The 21,591-nt window shown below is 39.8% G+C and overlaps 12 non-coding genes and 1 pseudogene across 12 annotated transcripts; 4 read left to right on the top strand and 9 right to left on the bottom strand.

The window, feature by feature from the left end:
- Positions 1-4,415: 4,415 nt before the first annotated feature.
- On the bottom strand, positions 4,416-4,487 carry trnaw-cca (transfer RNA tryptophan (anticodon CCA)). Its single transcript has one exon. It is a non-coding gene; the product is annotated as a tRNA-Trp (tRNA).
- Positions 4,488-7,011: 2,524 nt separating this feature from the next.
- trnav-uac (transfer RNA valine (anticodon UAC)) lies at positions 7,012-7,084 on the bottom strand. The gene has a single exon. It is a non-coding gene; the product is annotated as a tRNA-Val (tRNA).
- A 4,094-nt stretch (positions 7,085-11,178) lies between these two features.
- Positions 11,179-11,251, bottom strand: trnav-uac (transfer RNA valine (anticodon UAC)). Its single transcript has one exon. It is a non-coding gene; the product is annotated as a tRNA-Val (tRNA).
- A 1,783-nt stretch (positions 11,252-13,034) lies between these two features.
- trnal-caa (transfer RNA leucine (anticodon CAA)) lies at positions 13,035-13,145 on the bottom strand. The gene is made up of 2 exons: positions 13,108-13,145; positions 13,035-13,080 (listed from the first exon to the last, which is right to left on the bottom strand). It is a non-coding gene; the product is annotated as a tRNA-Leu (tRNA).
- A 347-nt stretch (positions 13,146-13,492) lies between these two features.
- trnak-cuu (transfer RNA lysine (anticodon CUU)) lies at positions 13,493-13,565 on the bottom strand. The gene has a single exon. It is a non-coding gene; the product is annotated as a tRNA-Lys (tRNA).
- A 335-nt stretch (positions 13,566-13,900) lies between these two features.
- Positions 13,901-13,974, top strand: trnai-aau (transfer RNA isoleucine (anticodon AAU)). Its single transcript has one exon. It is a non-coding gene; the product is annotated as a tRNA-Ile (tRNA).
- Positions 13,975-14,144: 170 nt separating this feature from the next.
- trnas-uga (transfer RNA serine (anticodon UGA)) lies at positions 14,145-14,226 on the bottom strand. The gene has a single exon. It is a non-coding gene; the product is annotated as a tRNA-Ser (tRNA).
- Positions 14,227-16,378: 2,152 nt separating this feature from the next.
- On the top strand, positions 16,379-16,557 carry LOC131727567 (small nucleolar RNA U3; annotated as a pseudogene).
- A 678-nt stretch (positions 16,558-17,235) lies between these two features.
- trnal-cag (transfer RNA leucine (anticodon CAG)) lies at positions 17,236-17,317 on the top strand. The gene has a single exon. It is a non-coding gene; the product is annotated as a tRNA-Leu (tRNA).
- A 552-nt stretch (positions 17,318-17,869) lies between these two features.
- On the bottom strand, positions 17,870-17,951 carry trnat-ugu (transfer RNA threonine (anticodon UGU)). Its single transcript has one exon. It is a non-coding gene; the product is annotated as a tRNA-Thr (tRNA).
- Positions 17,952-19,010: 1,059 nt separating this feature from the next.
- Positions 19,011-19,216, top strand: LOC131727575 (small nucleolar RNA U3). Its single transcript, XR_009322204.1, has one exon. It is a non-coding gene; the product is annotated as a small nucleolar RNA U3 (small nucleolar RNA).
- A 717-nt stretch (positions 19,217-19,933) lies between these two features.
- On the bottom strand, positions 19,934-20,044 carry trnal-caa (transfer RNA leucine (anticodon CAA)). The gene is made up of 2 exons: positions 20,007-20,044; positions 19,934-19,979 (listed from the first exon to the last, which is right to left on the bottom strand). It is a non-coding gene; the product is annotated as a tRNA-Leu (tRNA).
- Positions 20,045-20,391: 347 nt separating this feature from the next.
- Positions 20,392-20,464, bottom strand: trnak-cuu (transfer RNA lysine (anticodon CUU)). Its single transcript has one exon. It is a non-coding gene; the product is annotated as a tRNA-Lys (tRNA).
- Positions 20,465-21,591: the final 1,127 nt, after the last annotated feature.

The following is a 21,591-nucleotide window of genomic DNA, read 5'->3' as shown; positions in this document are numbered from 1 at the left end:
TTCAGATCATTTCCTGCCAATGGCATAATTTTGTATCCACATGTCGCTTTATCCAGCAATTACAGAGTACATAGGCTTCTTAGAAAATTCAATCAGGAGCACAGGTGCAGAGGCAGCAGGAGGTCACAAAGTAGAAAAAAAACACCCACCTTGATAGATAGACCTGTGCTTTTATACTACCCCTCTTAAAGTTGTATACCCACTTTTTTATAATTCCTAATTGAACAAGTTTGTGACCACTTTGAGATAATTACATTTCGGATTAAAGTGTCTGGCCAGACTAACTGCAATCAATTAAGTTGCAGATGGGGAGTTTCTTACCGCATTATATGTGGTCGGTGTCACATATTCCCCCCCCCCCCCAAACAAGAGGCACAACTTTGTTTAAAACCAAAATAGGGTTTTAAGTTAACTACATTTAAGGTGTCACACATCTGATCACCAAACTGCACTCGATAATTAACCGGTCCAAGTCGCTTCATTACTGTAAATGGACCAGTCCATTTGGCGCAAGCTTAGCTGAAAACTTAGAAGCAGCTTCAGATAAAGGGTGTGACCTAACCCAGACCAAACGTAAATATGTAACATTTGAGGAGGGTGATTTGGAGTACTTACTTGGCCTGCCTAGTCTGAGCCTTATCTACATTACTAACCACCTGATGAACTAACTGCTGTTGCCTTTCAAGTAAGTTTTGTCTTAACGACTCTTGCTGGGGAGCTACATTACAAAGCCGATCCAATGGCCCTTTTAATCTTTGCCCCAATGCCCGTTAAGTGGGACTAAATCCTGTGGATTCCTGGCGAGCAGAATTGATGGTGAATCGGAATCAGCAAATCCACTTATCCCATTCTTCATTGTTATTCCCCACATAATAGGCGATCATTGTCTTCACCGTGCGGTTTATAAGTTCTGTGAGGTTGATTTGCAGGTGGTATGCTGTAGTGAGCTTGTTCACAACTCCCCATGTCTTAAAGATACCTTTCAGGAGTTGACTGGTGAACTGGCTCCCTCTGTCAGACACCAAATAGCGTGGTGTGCCCCATCGAGTAAAGATGTCCCTAATCAGGATGTTAATAATCCGGGGAGTCTTGCCATCTCATAATGGAAAAAACTCAACCCATTTTGAGTAATAATCCACAACTACCACAAGTATGGTGTTACCGCTCTTACTGCAGGGAAATGGGCCCATCAGGTCGATTCTAAGCATTTCTCTCAGTTCGGTAACAGTGCTGGATTGTAACATACCTGCAGGTTTTGTTTTCGATGCCTTATACTGCTGACAGGTCTGGCATTCCTTAGTATGTCTCCAAGTTTCCTTGCGAATCTCTGGCCACCAGGCCACCTCCAGCATTCTGAAAAGTGTCTTTAGCCTGCCCAGATGTCCCCTTAGTGGATTGTTGTTATAGTACTGTAAGAAAGTTGATGTTAACTCAGAGGGGACCACAAGCTGAAACTTGAATTCATCGCCTTTGATTGGTACCCGCCTATATACAACTCCCTGGTGTTCCACATAGGTGATGCGGTCAGGTTTGGTGGTGGTGTTGGAAGATGTTAATGAACCGAGGATCTCCTGGATGTTCTTATCCCTTGACTGAGCGGCCGCAATTTCGTCAAACAAAACAGGCAAATCCAAGCTGAAGCTCTGTGAATTGCTGGAGTAGACTGCAATAGTGGATGGTCCAGATACTGGAACCTTCGATAAAGCATCAGGAATGGTATTGAGACATCCTTTACGATACAGCACAGTGAAGTCAAATTGTTGAAGTCTGAGTGTCCATCTAGTGAGCCGGGAGGATGTCTTTGGACAATTGAAGGCCCAGGCTAGAGCTGCATGGTCGGTTACAACTTCAAATTGACCAGACTGCACCCAGCTACCTCCAGACCCTCATCTCTCCCTACAACCCCACTCAACTTCTCCGCTCCTCCTGCACTAGAGGACTGGCTCTACCTCCTCTACGCTCCCCTGCCTCCAGAGCCCGCTCCTTCTCCACCCTCGCTCCGCAGTGGTGGAATGACCTACCTACAGATGTCAGGACCACCCAGTCCCTGACCACATTCCGGCGCCTCCTTAAGACTCACCTCTTCAGACAGCACCTGTAGAACTCCTCTGTTTTTCCTCTGGGACACTATCAACCTCCCTTAAATGCGCTTTATTTGCTCTTATCTGCCCCCTATTTTACTGCATTTAATCCTGTACTTCAGAATACTGTAATCTGCCAAGTGTTTAATCTGTAGTATTTTGTATTTAATCATACCTTGACATAACTATCACTGTCACTGTTATCTGCTGTATTATTGAATTGTATTTTGTCACACTTGAACTTGCTTGAACCAAAGTCATTGTATTTATCTTGCTCTTATTGTATTACTTGTACTGTAACACTTGAAATGTATTTGCTTATGATTGTAAGTCGCCCTGGATAAGGGATCTGCTAAGAAATAAATAATAATAATAATTGTATTCCTTCCAAGAAATAACGCCATTTCTCCACAGCCCAAACGATTGCCAAACACTCCTTCTCTGAAGTGGAATAGTTCTTTTCAGCACTACTGAGGATTCGGGATGAGAAGGCAATAACATGCTCTCCATCATCAAAGTTCTGAGCCATCACTGTGTCACAGGGTGACTTAATGTTTATAACTTATTTTTTTGTTTGTGTGCACTTTTATTCTAGGTATCTTAAAGCACCTTATAAGATTTCTGTATTAGTTGTATATTAAAGGAAATGAAAGTTTAGGAACCATTTGATTGCAAAATACAACCACGTTTATAATATATAAATGTTTTTGGAAGATTTTTACGATATGATTGAATGTTTGTTAATCGTTTTTGCAGCTGCCAGAGGTACACACAGTAAGACTGCACGAGTTACTTGAGAGTTGTTTTGAGCACGTTTTATAAAATGTTCTATTGGTTTGGTATTTAAGTTTGATTTTGCTTTATTTGGAGTGAATTGTATGTATTATATATATATATTTTTTTATGACAGTATGTACACGTTTTTATTATATTAAATTTGGTCTTACCTTGTGTCTTGGTGTGGGACGGCGCTAGGCTGGGAAGGAGCTGAGAGCGAGTGATGTCACTTCCAGTGGGAGGTTTTAAGCAATTTCCGCAATGATGCTGGGAAATGTAGTTTGTACAAATACTGTTAATGGGTCTTGCCAATTGATTCGCTCTGGATAGTTAAGGGAGGAGTTTGATGGATATAAAAGAGCAGAGATAGAGGCAACGGAGAGAACTGCGAGAGACAGGGAGTGTGCCACAGAAGAGAGCCAGAGAACCAGAGAGACGGCAGAAGAGCGCTGCAAGAGCCACAGGAGTTCCTGAGAGAGCAGAGACGTGGAGAACAGAGGCTGGGATCCAAGAGGAATTTTCAGGACTAAATGTATTAGTAGAACAAGCAGGCTGTACTGGAGAGTGGATTCAGGACTAAAAGAGTGCAGTTTAAAAGGGAAGTAGCCAGACCACTTTTAATGATTAGTACATTGCCTAATAGGGTTTATGACCCGCTTGCTGTTTAGGGACCCTAGTGCACCTTTATATTTTCTCTGCTATAGTGATACCTGTGTTTTTAAAAGGAGATAAACCCAATATTTGGTATTTGCCTGTAACTTGTAATTTATGGTTCTTGCACCTGTTCTATTGATATAAATATCTATGATAGAGAGTGGCATTTTGGGGTGTTGCATTTTAAATTACCTGTGGCTATAGGTTGTGCTCTTTAAATATATGGATTGGTATAGTTAACTATAAAGAAATATATTTTAATCTCTGTTGGGGTGTTTTGTATACTGCATAATTGTGAGTCACTCAGTGCTGTTGCTTTTTTTTTGTCTCCAGGGGGGTGCCTGCCACATCCAGGGAGGAGCTTGGCACCAGTGTGGGGGGGTCACTAGCTGCACCTTTTCCTGGAGCGGTTGATGAGGATCCAGTGGTGTCTATTGTGACTTTGGCCTGAAAATTATTTCTTTTGTATACTTTTGCACCCTAGCAAAGTAGTGGGTGCTTTTATTATTTTCTTTTGATACTTTGTGCACTAGTAAATTGGTGTGTGCCTTGTGTTTTTTTATTTTTATTTTTGGTAACCCCTGGTACTACCGAAATGGTATTATCATATTTTAATGATTTTATAAGGATAATAAACATTGTTTATTGCGAAATGGTACAACTGTCTGCCTTTCTTGTCATGGTCGATCTGTTCTGAGTTCCAACTGGTCATAATTACGAACCTGTGTTGTGTTTTAGTGTTGCTAGGGTCCTAGTGCCCCATATATTTAGGAACTAGGTGGCGTAGTTGGCTACTGTTTGAATTTAAACCCCAAAAGAGTGTCCCGTGACAAATGCACAGAAACATTCAAATCCAAACACGTCAAAAAACGAAATAGTGCGGAATAGAAATAAAGAAGGCTTTGACATCGACGTGATTTGAACACGCAACCTTCTGATCTGGAGTCAGACGCGCTACCGTTGCGCCACGAAGTCCCGGCATACTACAGGCCTGTTATGCAATGCTAGTGCACAGCAAGCATGCCAAACACATTGTAATGCCGATGCTGATATGATGACAACAGCAGGGGCTGGAACTGCACTGTTGCTCATAAGACCTTGATGCATATGGGGGCCTTTCCCTATAGGTGGAGTAACGAGAAGGGCTGCATTCCCTGTAGGTCTTGTAAGCACGCTCCTGTGATCTCCCTCTCTGATCAGTTCGGTATGTTGGTTGATAGTCCTGATGTGATCTGTAGAAGTCTGGCTCATAGCGGTGTGCTCTCTCATCACGAGCTGGCGAATGTGGTCTAGCACCCCTTGTGTGGTCATGAGTGTGAGGAGAACTTGATGCGTATGAAGCAGTTGGATATCTGTGGTATGGCGTTTCAGAGCCTCTTGGATCTCTGTTATCATAATGGCTCCTCTGGTGTCGGGTAGTTTCCACATTCATCCTTAGCATTGCTACTTCATTTGTTAGATGATCCACTTTCTGCATTAAGTCACGATATTCAGCTCCTCTCTCTATGCCCTGGACACTGAGAGCAACTGGGGTCACTGAGGATGGAGTTTGAATGGCCATTGGTGTCACAGCTGGTATTGCAGGATTAGTACATAAAGGGTTAATGATGTTCAGTGCCCGCTGTGCCCTTTCACACTGGATGGCAACACGAATTGCATCTTCAATTGTATCAGCTCCAAATTCTTGTACTTTCATCTGAAGTGTTGGCTCAAGTCCAGCAAGGAATCTACGAAATACTTCTCCATTTATAGCTTCCCTGCCATATCCTGGGAAGGCATGCAGTACAAGTGTGCGGAGCTCTGCTGCATAAACTTCAAGTTGTTCACCTGCTTTGCGTGGTCTTGCATTGAGAAATGTTTTAAAAGTCTGCAAATATTGATCTTGTGTGAATACATTTTGTAGGTGGCGTTTAGCAGCTTCATAATCTAATTTAACCTGGTCTGAAAGACTATCCCAATATCTAAAAGCTGGGCCTGCAAGTCTTGATGGTAATATTTTAACTAAGAGTTCAGGTCTCATACTAGTCGCAGTCTCACATCCTACTTCAAACCTCCTTATCCACTGACTGAAGCCTTCATTGTTTTCTCCTGTAAAACATGGAGGCAGTTCTGTTTTAAATGGTAATGGTGAGATCCCAGTATCTTCTTCCGCCATTGCTGACAAGCAAGTCTCAATCTCTTTTTTTTTTTTTCTTCAAATCGCACGGGCGGCAATGTTAAACGCGGTAGTTTATTTTTTCTCTTTTTCAAAGCGCACGGGCGGCAATGTTAAACGCGGTAGTTTTTTTCTCTTTTTCATAGCGCACGGGCGGCAATGTCAAACGCGGTAGTTTTTTTTTTTTTTTTTTTTTTTTTTTACTGCTCGGCAATAAAAACAAGAGGATAAAACATCTCCATCCGCTGCCACCAAATCTCTGTAGCGTGGTCTTTGGAATAATTATCAGGCACAATATATACAGTCAAATCTCAGAGAGGTAAGTTTATTTATTTTTCTTCTTGATACAGCAGTCGTGTAGATTTAGCAGGGCAGACTTGAAACCGAGAACATGGCCGCTTGTTTATCTCTCGTTCGCTTACAGCGTATGTAAATATATATATATATATATATATATATATATATATATATATATATATATATATATATATATATAATTATTTAGTAAACAAACTACACTCACAAACTCCTCATGTAGACAGGCTTCGGTAAGGAAGATGATGGTTTCTTGTTGTTTACTGTTTCTGCCTAACCCGTGGCTATTTATTTCAAACTCACAGTATTACGAGAGTGAATGAGCTTCTCGTTAACTAGTGTCTGACGTCACCTTCTTCTTCCTCACTAACTTCCCGTCTACCCCCGAAATCTAGAGTCTCTAAACGGCCAAAATGCTACATATAGAATTAAACACAAATGAACTGAAATATACTGCTTACATTTTTCCAGTTATAGTAATAATAAGTCCTGCGTTAACCTAAAGTTTATTATATTGTTAATTCCCAACTTATATATATATATATATATATAATAATTCTGCTGTTTTTAATTCTACACATGGTAATGCCGATGCTGATACTTGGAAAACACTCGGTATCACCAGGGTTATAGGAAACAGCCGACTCGATACGTGTTCGTAGCCAGCAGGGCTATGAAGTTGTCGCAAGTGTGTTTGATTCTCAGCTTTAAAAGTAAAGAAAACATTAAACAACTAGTTTAAATCAGTAAAACTAGTATTTAACTAGGATTCTCTCAGCGCGTCTCCTTTGAATGCGCACTGGCACAAATGGGCTTTGATCGTCTAATTACGTGGCAGAATGCAATAATGTATTGGGTTAATTTACCAACAAAAGAAACATAAACAAACGTGTATGTATTTATTTGTGAATAAACTATCCTGCTTCTACGATGGGACCAGGGATCTTACATCGGCAATCGAATGACAGGCCAACCCCAGAGAGACTTTGTCTTGACCAGGGATTGATATAATTTTAAAACAAACTGCAGTGGTTCCACTGAGGATCGAACCCAGGGCCTTCTGCGTGTAAAGCAGACGTGATAACCACTACACTATGGAACCTTGTCAGCACTGTGGTGGTGCTCCTACATTATTGTCTACATGCAGCATCTCAAATAATTGCAATCATTTATCAGACACTTCGGCGATGTCTTTTTAAGAATTAACCCTGCCAATCCTAACTCAGGCCAACATTCAATCAATTAATCATATATATTTTCTATAGCGCCCCATATGCGCTTCAAAAAATCTATTTGAAAACGAAAATATCTAATTGTAAGCCTGGTCGAACAAAATAAGTCTTCTGTGTAATTTTAAACAAAGAGCGCTTTCCACAATTTAAGATGCTTTCGAGAGACAGAATATTGGAATTGGCTGCCGAAACTGGGGAATAAAACTGCCTGTGATCAAAGTGGGCAGAAAAGTTGCATACTTTGCATAACGTATTTGGGAGAAAAGAAAACGGATCATCTCTGATTTACGACGTTTCCAATGTTTTGCCCGGCCACTGCCGTGTGGCTGGTTAAAACGATGAGTTCAGTTTTTTTTCTGCTGCTTGGTAATTCAGTTATGCTGCAACAGCAGCAGAGTGGCGCAGCGGAAGCGTGCTGGGCCCATAACCAAGAGGTCGATGGATCGAAACCATCCTCTGCTAGCTTGTTTTTCTTCTGTTTGCAAAGCAGTTTTTCTAAAATATTAACTGAAGGCAAGACTTCGTATTATATTCGAAATCAGGGAAATGTGCACATTACTGGACACATTTAAATTGACAACTGACCTTGAAAACGTTAGGTTTTCTATCAAATTCGTTTCTTTACAAATGACATTGCTTTCTTTTCTTTTTAAATTGTTCCCAGAAAGACCAAAAGATAAAGCCCTTGGGAATACGTCAATATTGCCAGCTCCTGCATATGTCAGCTCTTGAACTCTCTTAAAAATTGAGCTCTAAAACGTTTGCTTTGCAAGTTAATTAACAACCGTAACACTCAATAGCGTTTAATCCATGCGTTAATTAAATTCGGTTATTGATTTGTTCACATATTACAATGCTGTTTTCAGGATTCCCGCATATTCTGAACATGCACAATGTAATATGGCAATGGAATGACAGGGAAACCACTGCTTTTTTCCCTCTGGTCGTATTTTGTCACGCTGACTACTATCCATATGAAAGTGCCGCAGTCACCTAAAGGATAAGGCACTAGCCTCCTAAACCAGGGATTGTGGTTTTGTCAATGTTTTATTAAAAACAAACTGTGTGTATTTGTTCTTGGTCTGTGATATGTTTATAGAACTTGGTACTTTACACAAAGTAGTTTTGGCCAAGTAGTTTAGGTGATGGACTTAAAAGATGTTGGAGTTTCCCCGCTCATGTTCACATCCTGCTGACTATGTGCCCCTTTTTTATGTTTTCTTTGTTAATTTCTAAAGGTCTGTTAAGCTTTAAGGCATCAATCATTACTTGCTGTACTTTAAGTTTCTTCAAAACTAGTATTTGTAGAGCTGTTTTCAATATAACATGCAAGGAAGTGTTAATATGACTTTATTACCCAACTATGTCATTGAAGACTGGCCAACATTAATTTGGGAGTCACTTTAATTTATTGTGCAGTATCAAATGAAACATAAAAAAGAATCACAATACAATAAATCTCTGTTTGATCGCTATTTAATCGATATGTCGTGTAGGCTAAATTGTTTAAATAAATGCACGGAAACATTCAAATCCAAACACGTTAAAAAACAAAATAGTGCGGAATAGAAACAAAGAAGGCTTTGACCTCGACGTGATTTGAACACGCAACCTTTTGATCTGGAGTCAGACGTGCTACCGTTGCGCCACGAAGTCCCGGCATACTACATGCTTGTTATGCAATGCTAGAGTGCACAGCAAGCATGCCAAACGCATGGTAATGCCGATGCTGATACTTGGAAAACACTCGGTATCACCAAGGTTATAGGAAACAGCCGACTCGATAAGTGTTCGTAGCCAGCAGGGCTATGAAGTTGTCGCAAGTGTGTTTGATTCTCAGCTTTAAAAGTAAAGAAAACATTAAACAACTAGTTTAAATCAGTAAAACTAGTATTTAACTAGGATTCTCTCAGCGCGTCTCCTTTGAATGCGCACTGGCACAAATGGGCTTTGATCGTCTAATTACGTGGCAGAATGCAATAATGTATTGGGTTAATTTACCAACAAAAGAAACATAAACAAACGTGTATGTATTTATTTGTGAATAAACTATCCTGCTTCTACGATGGGACCAGGGATCTTACATCGGCAATCTAATGACAGGCCAACCCCAGAGAGACATTGTCTTCTGTAGCAAAATAGATTTTCTAAAATATTAACTGAAGGCAAGACTTTGTGTTATTACTTTTCAATTTTGTGTGTGTATTTTGTAATTGTTAAGGTGTTGAAACGGCAGGTATGCAGTTTACCTGACTCTACCCATAGAGGACCAATACATTTATTAAAACAAAAAAAAATATCTGAACACAAGCTTTGTTTATTTAATCTGATACCTTACATCTAGACTTAACTGTTACGGTTAACAAAATTAGAGTAAATTATCATAACAATAGAGTTAAAAGAAAATTCAAATAACATGCCAGTTAAAAATGCGCCAAAAATGACAAAGTAGTCTCAGATTAGGACAATGGCACTTAACGGGTAAGAAACACATTTGCAGCAAAACCCTTGAAATCACCAGAGCCTTCCTCCTCCTGAATACTATGTAGGTGGGCGGGGACTGAAACCTCCCCCGGCTAGAAAGATTGGTCACATACTGGTAGAAACTCAGAAAAAAGACAACATCACGCCTACAATTGCTCACTTGTTAAAATCAATAAGCAAATTTCAAATTGGTCATTGCTAATGCTAAAGCAATTTAAGAACACTTTAAATACGGCTTGACTAATATAAAAATATAGTAATTTGATTTGCACTACGCAGGACAATATTGATCTTAAATAAAAACATTACATCTGAAAATAACTTGTGCTTACCCCCACTTACAAGGAAGCTGTCAACCTTTGTATTCGTCCTCATAACGTGTTAGAAAATGTAAACAGCAGTTGGAGAATACCGAAGTCGATCATCCTAGCATGTTAAACGAGGGCATTTCTCATGTAAGCTACTTCCACTAATAGATCGTTTATACTGTTCTCAATGGTCCGCATTGAAACCGAGAACATGGCTGCTTGTTTATCTCTCGTTCGCTTACAGCGTATGTAAATATATATATATATATATATATATATATATATATATATATATATATATATATATATATATATATATATATAATTATTTAGTAAACAAACTACACTCACAAACTCCTCATGTAGACAGGCTTCGGTAAGGAAGATGATGGTTTCTTGTTGTTTACTGTTTCTGCCTAACCCGTGGCTATTTATTTCAAACTCACAGTATTACGAGAGTGAATGAGCTTCTCGTTAACTAGTGTCTGACGTCACCTTCTTCTTCCTCACTAACTTCCCGTCTACCCCCGAAATCTAGAGTCTCTAAACGGCCAAAATGCTACATATAGAATTAAACACAAATGAACTGAAATATACTGCTTACATTTTTCCAGTTATAGTAATAATAAGTCCTGCGTTAACCTAAAGTTTATTATATTGTTAATTCCCAACTTATATATATATATATATATATAATAATTCTGCTGTTTTTAATTCTACACATGGTAATGCCGATGCTGATACTTGGAAAACACTCGGTATCACCAGGGTTATAGGAAACAGCCGACTCTATACGTGTTCGTAGCCAGCAGGGCTATGAAGTTGTCGCAAGTGTGTTTGATTCTCAGCTTTAAAAGTAAAGAAAACATTAAACAACTAGTTTAAATCAGTAAAACTAGTATTTAACTAGGATTCTCTCAGCGCGTCTCCTTTGAATGCACACTGGCACAAATGGGCTTTGATCGTCTAATTACGTGGCAGAATGCAATAATGTATTGGGTTAATTTACCAACAAAAGAAACATAAACAAACGTGTATGTATTTATTTGTGAATAAACTATCCTGCTTCTACGATGGGACCAGGGATCTTACATCGGCAATCGAATGACAGGCCAACCCCAGAGAGACTTTGTCTTGACCAGGGATTGATATAATTTTAAAACAAACTGCAGTGGTTCCACTGAGGATCGAACCCAGGGCCTTCTGCGTGTAAAGCAGACGTGATAACCACTACACTATGGAACCTTGTCAGCACTGTGGTGGTGCTCCTACATTATTGTCTACATGCAGCATCTCAAATAATTGCAATCATTTATCAGACCCTTCGGCGATGTCTTTTTAAGAATTAACCCTGCCAATCCTAACTCAGGCCAACATTCAATCAATTAATCATATATATTTTCTATAGCGCCCCATATGCGCTTCAAAAAATCTATTTGAAAACGAAAATATCTAATTGTAAGCCTGGTCGAACAAAAGAAGTCTTCTGTGTAATTTTAAACAAAGAGCGCTTTCCACAATTTAAGATGCTTTCGAGAGACAGAATATTGGAATTGGCTGCCGAAACTGGGGAATAAAACTGCCTGTGATCAAAGTGGGCAGAAAAGTTGCATACTTTGCATAACGTATTTGGGAGAAAAGAAAACGGATCATCTCTGATTTACGACGTTTCCAATGTTTTGCCCGGCCACTGCCGTGTGGCTGGTTAAAACGATGAGTTCAGTTTTTTTTCTGCTGCTTGGTAATTCAGTTATGCTGCAACAGCAGCAGAGTGGCGCAGCGGAAGCGTGATGGGCCCATAACCCAGAGGTCGATGGATCGAAACCATCCTCTGCTAGCTTGTTTTTCTTCTGTTTGCAAAGCAGTTTTTCTAAAATATTAACTGAAGGCAAGACTTCGTATTATATTCGAAATCAGGGAAATGTGCACATTACTGGACACATTTAAATTGACAACTGACCTTGAAAACGTTAGGTTTTCTATCAAATTCGTTTCTTTACAAATGACATTGCTTTCTTTTCTTTTTAAATTGTTCCCAGAAAGACCAAAAGATAAAGCCCTTGGGAATACGTCAATATTGCCAGCTCCTGCATATGTCAGCTCTTGAACTCTCTTAAAAATTGAGCTCTAAAACGTTTGCTTTGCAAGTTAATTAACAACCGTAACACTCAATAGCGTTTAATCCATGCGTTAATTAAATTCGGTTATTGATTTGTTCACATATTACAATGCTGTTTTCAGGATTCCCGCATATTCTGAACATGCACAATGTAATATGGCAATGGAATGACAGGGAAACCACTGCTTTTTTCCCTCTGGTCGTATTTTGTCACGCTGACTACTATCCATATGAAAGTGCCGCAGTCACCTAAAGGATAAGGCACTAGCCTCCTAAACCAGGGATTGTGGTTTTGTCAATGTTTTATTAAAAACAAACTGTGTGTATTTGTAATATAAAAATATAGCAATGTCTTTTGCACTACGCAGGACTAGATTGAGTTTAAAATAGACATTACATCTGAAAATAACTTGTGCTTACCCCCACTTACAAGGAAGCTGTCAACCTTTGTATTCGTCCTCATAACGTGTTAGAAAATGTAAACAGCAGTTGGAGAATACCGAAGTCGATCATCCTAGCATGTTAAACGAGGGCATTTCTCATGTAAGCTACTTCTACTAATAGATCGTTTATACTGTTCTCAATGGTCCGCATCCCAGCCTGAGACCACGATCCAGTGGCAGTGGGAGATGTTTTTCAAAGTAATATGTTATTTGAAATATTAAAACAATCTTTAGTTAAATAACACATGTTTCTACACAAAATATTTTTCAGTGACTTCGACAAGCAGCCAGTTTACAACAATAATGCAATCTGTGTTAGGAACGCTATTTTAGTCCAATTTAAAATGGAAATTAAAATGGTATTGAGTGCTGACAAGAGTTTGGTATCAGCTGTTGATTTCCTTGAAACAATCTTTTATAGTAAAATGAACACATTTATTCATTTAAAAAATAAGTAAAAGTGAACTGTCAGAAGTGGGATTTGAACCCACGCCTCCATTCGGAGACCAGAACACACAATTCTTTGGAAAGACAACGTCCTTGAGTCTGGCGCCTTAGACCACTCGGCCATTCTGACAAGCTGCGTTTGCTTTAGTAGAAAACCGCATTATTTCATTTCAGCACAGACTAGGGTTGTCTATTGTATCAAGGCCCTATGGGGTTTATTACGCATATACTAACTTGCTCCATGAATGATGTAATGACAAGTGTAAAAAAAGAAACAGATTGAAGCCAACCCACGAAAGTAAGATTCTTTATTTCAATATCGGTATAGCTTTAAAGGATGCACGCATTTTACAATAGCAATTGCTATATGACAATGACCAATAAGTAATTGTGTTGCAATACTTTATACAATGTGAACAGAATCAGACATTGCTCCGTTGCCTCAAAGAAACATCTACAATTTGTATTTAAAAAGGACACCCAACGTGGGGCTCGAACCCACGACCCTGAGATTAAGAGTCTCATGCTCTACCGACTGAGCTAGCCGGGCTGATGGTAGAAAGTTTCATTCTTTAAGGCGGGGTGAGAGAGGAAGTACCGACAGGTGCGTGGGACCTGAGATTCGGTTATCTGCTGCTGTAGATGAGTGTTCTGGAGACGCGCTGTTTCTGTGTCTGCGGTGTAACAGCCGTGTGAGTATATTCCAAAAGTAAAGTGTTGGATAATTCGAGAGCTAGTCTGTTGAATAAAGCTCTGAGACGTGTGGTTAAATCCCGGTCTCATCAATTTTGTTTTGTTAGATTAAAAGTGTTCCAGCAGCAGGTAAATGTCCCCACACCGCAGGGCTTATTTTCCTCGGGTTCTAGTATCAAGTTTTGAGTGTGTGGCCGGTTAGCTCAGTTGGTTAGAGCGTGGTGCTAATAACGCCAAGGTCGCGGGTTCGATCCACGTACGGGCCATGGCTTTTCTTCTTTAAAGAAACCACAGGATTTGTAATGGTGCCAAAATGAACAATCTTTAACAAAATGAACCGAAGCGATATGAAGTACAACCAGTAGTATTTCAGACTTCCTGAGCTTTAAACATGTATTAACAATGAACACATACAATCAATTAAAAACAAAGCTTACGTAGTCGGCAGGATTCGAACCTGCGCGGGTAAACCCCAATGGATGTCAAGTCCATCGCCTTAACCACTCGGCCACGACTACATGCTCGCACCGTTAGTTGTGAAAATATCCAAAAGAAGTAAACGGCTCCCGCAGTAATGCTGTAGATGGCAGTATAGGCTAACTAATGAACCCAAGTCAAATGCCTTTGTTGAAACTTTGTCAGATTTGTACAAGGCAAGCACACGTGGGAAAAGAAAATACAATATACTTTCTGTTAACGTTCATAATAATGAATACATCTTTATTTCAAAATACGTAGCTATTTAACTGATCTTTTCAAAACACCCCCATCCACAAAAACAAAGTAGTTATTTATTTCAACTGAAAAACTGACTTGCTTCATGGCTGCTGCCAGAGCACTCGAGAACGTTCTGGCTAGCGTGAGCGGACTAAGCAGATAACAAGATCTACAAAATATCACATGCCATTAAAACTTACCATAATTATGTTAATTTTATTATTTATTTAGCAGACGCCTTTATCCGTGGAGACTTACAGAGACTAGGGTGTGTGAACTATGCATCAGCTGTAGAATCACTTACATTTACATCTCACCCGAAAAACGGAGCACAAGGAGGTTAAGTGACTTGCTCAGGGTCACACAATGAGTCAGTGGCTGAGGTGGGATTTGTGCCGGGGGACCTCCTGGTTACAAGCCCTTTATCTTTAACCACTGGACCACACAGCCTAATATAACAAAATCAAACCCCAGATGGGACTCGAAACCACAATCCATGGCTTAGAAAGCCAGTGCCTTATCCATTAGGCCACAAGGGCTGACACGAAAAGCTCATTTGGTAGTAATAAAGAAAGTGGGAACAATAGTATCGTGGTTTAATACATCATATCCAAGCCATCGTTGGTGTTCAAACACAGCAGAGTGTTACATTGGGAAAGGGCCGTACTTGTCAGTACGTATTTGACATTCATGTGGGGAGATTTAAGATTGTGAAGAAGTTTAAATATGCTGCGTATTTGCGCATTGGGAACCTTACATAATTAGGTTTTTGATTAATGCCACTTTCTTACGGACAGTAATCAAGGTGACGATACAAGACCAGAGACAATTAAGCAGTTATTTTCCTGTCCTTTCATTACCATATTCTAGTGTGCTTGTTCAGAATATGCGTGAATCGTGAAAACGTCTTGCCAATATGTGAACAAAGCCAGCATTCACTTTATTGATCACCATGTGGATTAACCGCTATTGGAACACGGATGATTGTGTTAAAGATGTTAATAGACTTTTAATGTACACGTTTTAGAGCTAAACGTTTGTTGAGACAGTTCAAGCGCTGTAGCAGTGTTTAACTATTTCCTGGATGTTTGCCTTTTGGTCTTACTCTGGAAAAAGTAATAATAATAATAAAAAGTAGGCAAAACCATTTTTTGAGAAACCGCATTTGGGAGAAAAACTAACAGTTTGGAAACACATTTGCAAAGGCATTGGATTCTATTGTGGTGTTTCCGAACTGTTGAACGTTTCTCATTACATGCAGGTTTACTGGCTTGACAAAAAGGCGATTGACGAAAAGAATGCTGTCTCGATCGCAAAATCGCGTCAAGCTGAAATAGCTCAGTTGGGAGAGCGTTAGACTGTAACGGTCCCTGCTTCGATACCGGGTTTTTGTAAACAGCACGACTAGGGTTATTTGTTCTTAATTAATTTTTTGAATTAAAAAAACAGCACACTTTTTCTTTAGTGTAATTGGAGGAAATAAAAATGTATTATAGTGCCATTTTCTAATGCGATAAAGAAATGCAAAAAGCATCATCTCTGCGTGGGCTTGAAACACCAAAATTTCGATTAACAGCCGAACGTGCTAACCGATTATGGTGTTTTATTAGATAACACCCTGGGAGCTCAACAGAACAGTGTGTAAGCATATTGCTAAAATGGAAACCAAATATACACGATTCAAATGGGAATCGTATTCAGATTTTAAGCACAAATTTGATAGACTTCACAGTGCAAAGGAGGAAGGCAGACAATGCAAATGAGGCAACTGGCTCCTACTTTTTAAATCATATGAGAAACTTGAACCCAATTAAGCTTTTAACCGCCTGCAGTTTGGAATGAGTTTGAAATGTTGTTGTAACACCTCACTGGGCTAAGCAATTGCATTATATGAAAGTTCCTGTTAATTTCTCAGCGGCACAGCTGCCGGTGCCACTCAGAGTTGGAGGGAGATGGTCGGCCACTTGCCCATAAAACAATACTTTCAGGGATCCACGAGGAAGAGTGAGAGTGTTCACTTTTGAGCGTGAAGGAGGCAATGAGTGTTGTTTTTTGGCCAACTGCTCCCTGTTATTGATGACCCCTCCAGTGTTCCTTAGGGGGCTGGAGGAAGCGGACACGTTCTGAGTGGGTATCTTGCCTAAAGGTACGCAAGACGAACTACAGTTGCAAAGCACTGCTGCTTTTTCGACGATTGATTAAAACTATCAATCTGACTGAAAACACGGATCACATTAATTGTGATCGGTTTGATACCAATAGGCTTACATGGCAGGTATTGTGTATAGACAATGTCATATACACAGAAATGAACACGGACAGTGTTTATTAAGGGCTGACTCATTGAAACGTTCGAGAGATCTCGGTGTACTGGACAAATATACTGGATTTTTTCCATGTCGTAATTGTGCCGCCTGTGATAATGCGTTTGAAACTAGAGATAATGTGAGATAATATCTGTTACTGGCGGATAGTTTACAAATGTACTCAATTATGTTACAACTTTTGTGTCTACGAAACATATCTGTAACATTTATGTAATGCCTGTGTGGTTTTTTCATGAAGTTAATTTGCTAACAGACTGTTCTGATTTGTTTCTAACCGTGAAGCGATCGCTCTGTTTGCCGTATATTTTCTGTCTGTAAGAGGAGTGTCCTTGTGATCCCATATAGAATGCAACGAAACAGGTCGCCCTCCTTAATATAAACAGATAAAGAATAAGTTCACGCACACACAAGGTGATTTACTGTAGCGTCAGGCATTGGAGGTTCAGCAGTGTACTGCAGTGTTGTGCAAAGTCGTCGGTGTAAGTCAGGATGGCCGAGCGGTCTAAGGCGCTGCGTTCAGGTCGCAGTCTCTCTGGAGGCGTGGGTTCGAATCCCACTTCTGACAAATCTGTTTGTTTATTTATTTCTTAAAACGTCCACCGAATGCTTGGTAATTTGATTTGTTTTTCTTGTTAGTATTCAAATCACAAGGTCGTTAAATGAGAGAAAGTCACCGCAAGCCTGCACCTCACCACATCCTTCACACTGTTAAACTGCCTCATTATGACGAGGCCTCTAATTATGCCTTTCCAATACTTTGAATGTGTTATTGTTCAGTTTAACATGAGAACATCTTGGTAGAACACATAATGTCCGCAGGACTTATTTTCCTCGGCTTCTAGTATCAAGTTTTGAGTGTGTGGCCGGTTAGCTCAGTTGGTTAGCTCAGTTGGTTAGCGCGTGGTGCTAATAACGCCAAGGTCCCGGGTTCGATCCCCGTACAGGCCACGGCTTTTCTTCTTTAAAGAAACCACAGCATTTGTAATGGTGCCAAAATGAACAATCTTTAACAAAATGAACCGAAGCGATATGAACTACAACCAGTAATATTTCAGACTTCCTGAGCTTTAAACATGTATTAACAATGAACACATACAATCAATTAAAACAAAGCTTACGTAGTCGTCAGGAAACGAACCTGCGCGGGGAAACCCCAATGGATTACAAGTCCATCGCCTTAACCTCTCGGCCACGACTACATGCTCGCCCGGTTAGTTGTGAAAATATCCAAAAGAAGTAAACGGCTCCCGCAGTAATGCTGTAGATGGCAGTATAGGCTAACTAATGAACCCAAGTCAAATGCCTTTGTTGAAACTCTGTCAGATTTGTACAAGTCAAGCACACGTGGGAAATAATAATACAATATCCTTTCTGCCAACGTTCATAATAATGAATACATCCTTATTTCAAAATACGTAGCTATTTAACTGATCTTTTCAAAACACCCATACACAAAAGCCTTATTTCTACTGAAAAACTAACTTGCTTCATGGCTGCTGCTACAGCACTCGGGCACGTTGTGCCTAGCGTTAGCGGACATAGGAGATAAGAAGACCTACAAAATATCACGCGCTGCAGTTTTTCAGTCCGGGGATTATTACTAATTAGCAGACTGTGCATTAAAATACACATGCATGGTGGGCGTCTCTGTTACAAAGAATTGTCACACTTTATATTTATCTCCATAATGCGCCGGGACAAAATACGCAGATACTTTAAAATTATTTGGAGAATGCGGGGATTGATCACGCTACTTCTCGCATGCTAAGCGAGCGCTCTACCATTTGAGCTAATTCCCCTTTAATGGTGCCAGGGATTCTCATAGGCTTCATCGCAGCTTGATACGAGCAAATCAGATTGTCAGTTGTTTTTTATTTTTATTTTGGTAATGTAGTCTGTGATTGCAAATTTAAAAAAATAATTTAATTAACTAAATAGCAAATATCTCGACTAGAGGTATGTTTTCAATTTCTTTAAAAAGTAGTGTCAGCTCGTTTATTCAGTCGCTTAGAAATCCACAATCTGTGTCCCGATGCAGCAGCGCTGTGTGCTGTGGCTCGAGCTTGTTTGACGAGGCAGACGATGCAAAAATGCCAATACTTGCTTTTGTATCACGCGACAAACTTAAGGTATGTTTTAACGGCTTGGCTGTCTCGGGTTAGTTTGTATTCTTAATGTAACACCTCGTTGTTGCCCAGTCATTGTTTCATATGAAGTAGAGCTTGCCAGTTGGGGGCGACGGTCTGCTAATAAAAGTTAAGACTATATTTGCAAGGTTCATTTCTAGAATGAAACACGTTTTGAAGGGGTTGGTCTCGGTATCCACCAGGAGGAGTGGCAGTGTTTTCTTCTGAGCACCGAGCTAACAATGAGTGTTGTTATCGGGAACCTACTCGCTGCAAGGAATGACCACTTCAATCTTCAGTCGGGGGTTGCTGAAGGAAGGGGACACATTTTGAGTGTGTATCTCATTCCGGTAGAAACGTAGAAAAAAGAAACCATCAAGCCCACAATTGTTCAGTTGTTTAAATCAATAACCACTTTTAAATTGATCATTGCTAATGTCAAAACAATTTAAGAACACTTTAAATAGGGCTTGACTAATATAAAAATATAGCAATGTCTTTTGCACTACGCAGGACTCGATTGAGTTTAAAATAGACATTACATCTGAAAATAACTTGTGCTTACCCCCACTTACAAGGAAGCTGTCAACCTTTGTATTCGTCCTCATAACGTGTTTAGAAAATGTAAACAGCAGTTGGAGAATACCGAAGTCAATCATCCTAGCATGTTAAACGAGGGCATTTCTCATGTAAGCTACTTCCACTAATAGATCGTTTATACTGTTCTCAATGGTCCGCATCCCAGCCTGAGACCACGATCCAGTGGCAGTCGGAGTTGTTTTTCAAAGTAATATGTTATTTGAAATATTAAAACAATCTTTAGTTAAATAACACATGTTTCTACACAAAATATTTTTCAGTGACTTCGACAAGTAGCCAGTTTACAACAAAAATGCAATCTGTGTTAGGAACGCTATTTTAGTCCGATTTAAAATGGAAATTAAAATGGTATTGAGTGCTGACAAGAGTTTGGTATCAGCTGTTGATTTCCTTGAAACAATCTTTTATAGTAAAATGAACAAATTTATTCATTTAAAAAATAAGTAAAAGTGAACTGTCAGAAGTGGGATTTGAACCCACACCTCCATTCGGAGACCAGAACACACAATTCTTGGGAAAGACAGCGTCGTTGAGTCTGGCGCCTTAGACCACTCGGCCATTCTGACAAGCAGCGTTTGCTTTAGTAGAAAACCGCATTATTTCATTTCAGCACAGACTAGGGTTGTCTATTGTATCAAGGCCCGATTGGGTTTATTACGCACATACTAACTTGCTCCATGAATGATGTAATGACAAGTGTAAAAAAAGAAACAGATTGAAGCCAACCCACGAAAGTAAGATTCTTTATTTCAATATCGGTATAGCTTTAAAGGATGCACGCATTTTACAATAGCAATTGCTATATGACAATGACCATTAAGTATTTGTGTTGCAATACTTTATACCATGTGAACAGAATCAGACATTGCTCCGTTGCCTCGAAGAAACATCTACAATTTGTATTTAAAAAGGACGCCCAACGTGGGGCTCGAACCCACGACCCTGAGATTAAGAGTCTCATGCTCTACCGACTGAACTAGCCGGGCTGTCGGGAGAAAGTTTATTTCTTTGAGGCGGGGTGAGAGAGGAAGTACCGACAGGTGCGTGGGACCTGAGATTTGGTGTGCTGCTGCTGTAGATGAGTGTTCTGGAGACGCGCTGTTTCTGTGTCTGCGGTGTTACAGCCGTGTGAGTCTATTCCAAAAGTAAAGTGTTGGATAATTCGAGAGCTAGTCTGTTGAATAAAGCTCTGAGACGTGTGGTTAAATCCCGGTCTCATCAATTTTGTTTTGTTAGATTCAAAGTGTTCCAGCAGCAGGTAAATGTCCCCACACCTTTTTGTTCTGTTTACTTATGCTACACTGCTGCTAAACCTGAACGTTGCTGCTAATTATCTTAACTAAACTTGTATTGTTGTTGAATTGCTCTAATATAGTTAAACCTGTAATGTTGCAGCTAACGTTCCCTAATACTGTTAAAACTTGTGTGTATTAACAATCTGGCTTTTGTTGTTGAACCCTTGCTGGGAAGAGCTGTTTCCAATCACCTAGCACTCTTAAAGAAAAGTGTAATCGCTGCTATATGTTGGTCTAATACCCCATGCTTTTAAAATGTGTCTATTGGCTGGCTTTATTCAATTTCCCCTCCTTGTTTTTAGTACAACTTGAATACATTTTATTGTTAGTTATTTGAACTGATTTATGTGAATCATGGATCATTGTAATAAAGCTTTGTGAATTGTTATTCTGTTGTCATTCCTATTCTAAACCTTTTAATTAATTTTAGTAGTGTCGGTATTAGGACTCTCACTGGGTGTCACTGGGTGTGGCTGCTACAATCCCATATAGAATGCGACAAAACAGGTCGCACTCCTTCATATAAACAGAAAAAGAATAAGTACACGCACACACGAGTTGATTTACTGCAGCGTCAGACATCGGAGGTTCAGCAGTGTACTGTGTAACCCCCATGCTTCCTGTTTCCAAATATGGGTATCAGTGAGTCTGTTTCTTTAACACGACCCCCCCCTTCTGTGCCCGCAATAAACACGTGCACAGTCAGTTGCCTGCATGTTAATTTCCAATGTGCAAACGAGTGCTAGAGCTACCGTCCTAGGAATACATCTGAAATTTCTATATGCTGTATCTTCACTGTCCTGCATTGCTATTATATT

The sequence above is a fragment of the Acipenser ruthenus genome, unplaced genomic scaffold (genome assembly GCF_902713425.1).
Source record: "Acipenser ruthenus unplaced genomic scaffold, fAciRut3.2 maternal haplotype, whole genome shotgun sequence".
Classification (NCBI taxonomy): Eukaryota; Metazoa; Chordata; class Actinopteri; order Acipenseriformes; family Acipenseridae; genus Acipenser; species Acipenser ruthenus.
Note: the sequence above shows the minus strand (reverse complement) of the source record. Positions and strands in the feature narration are given on the sequence as shown.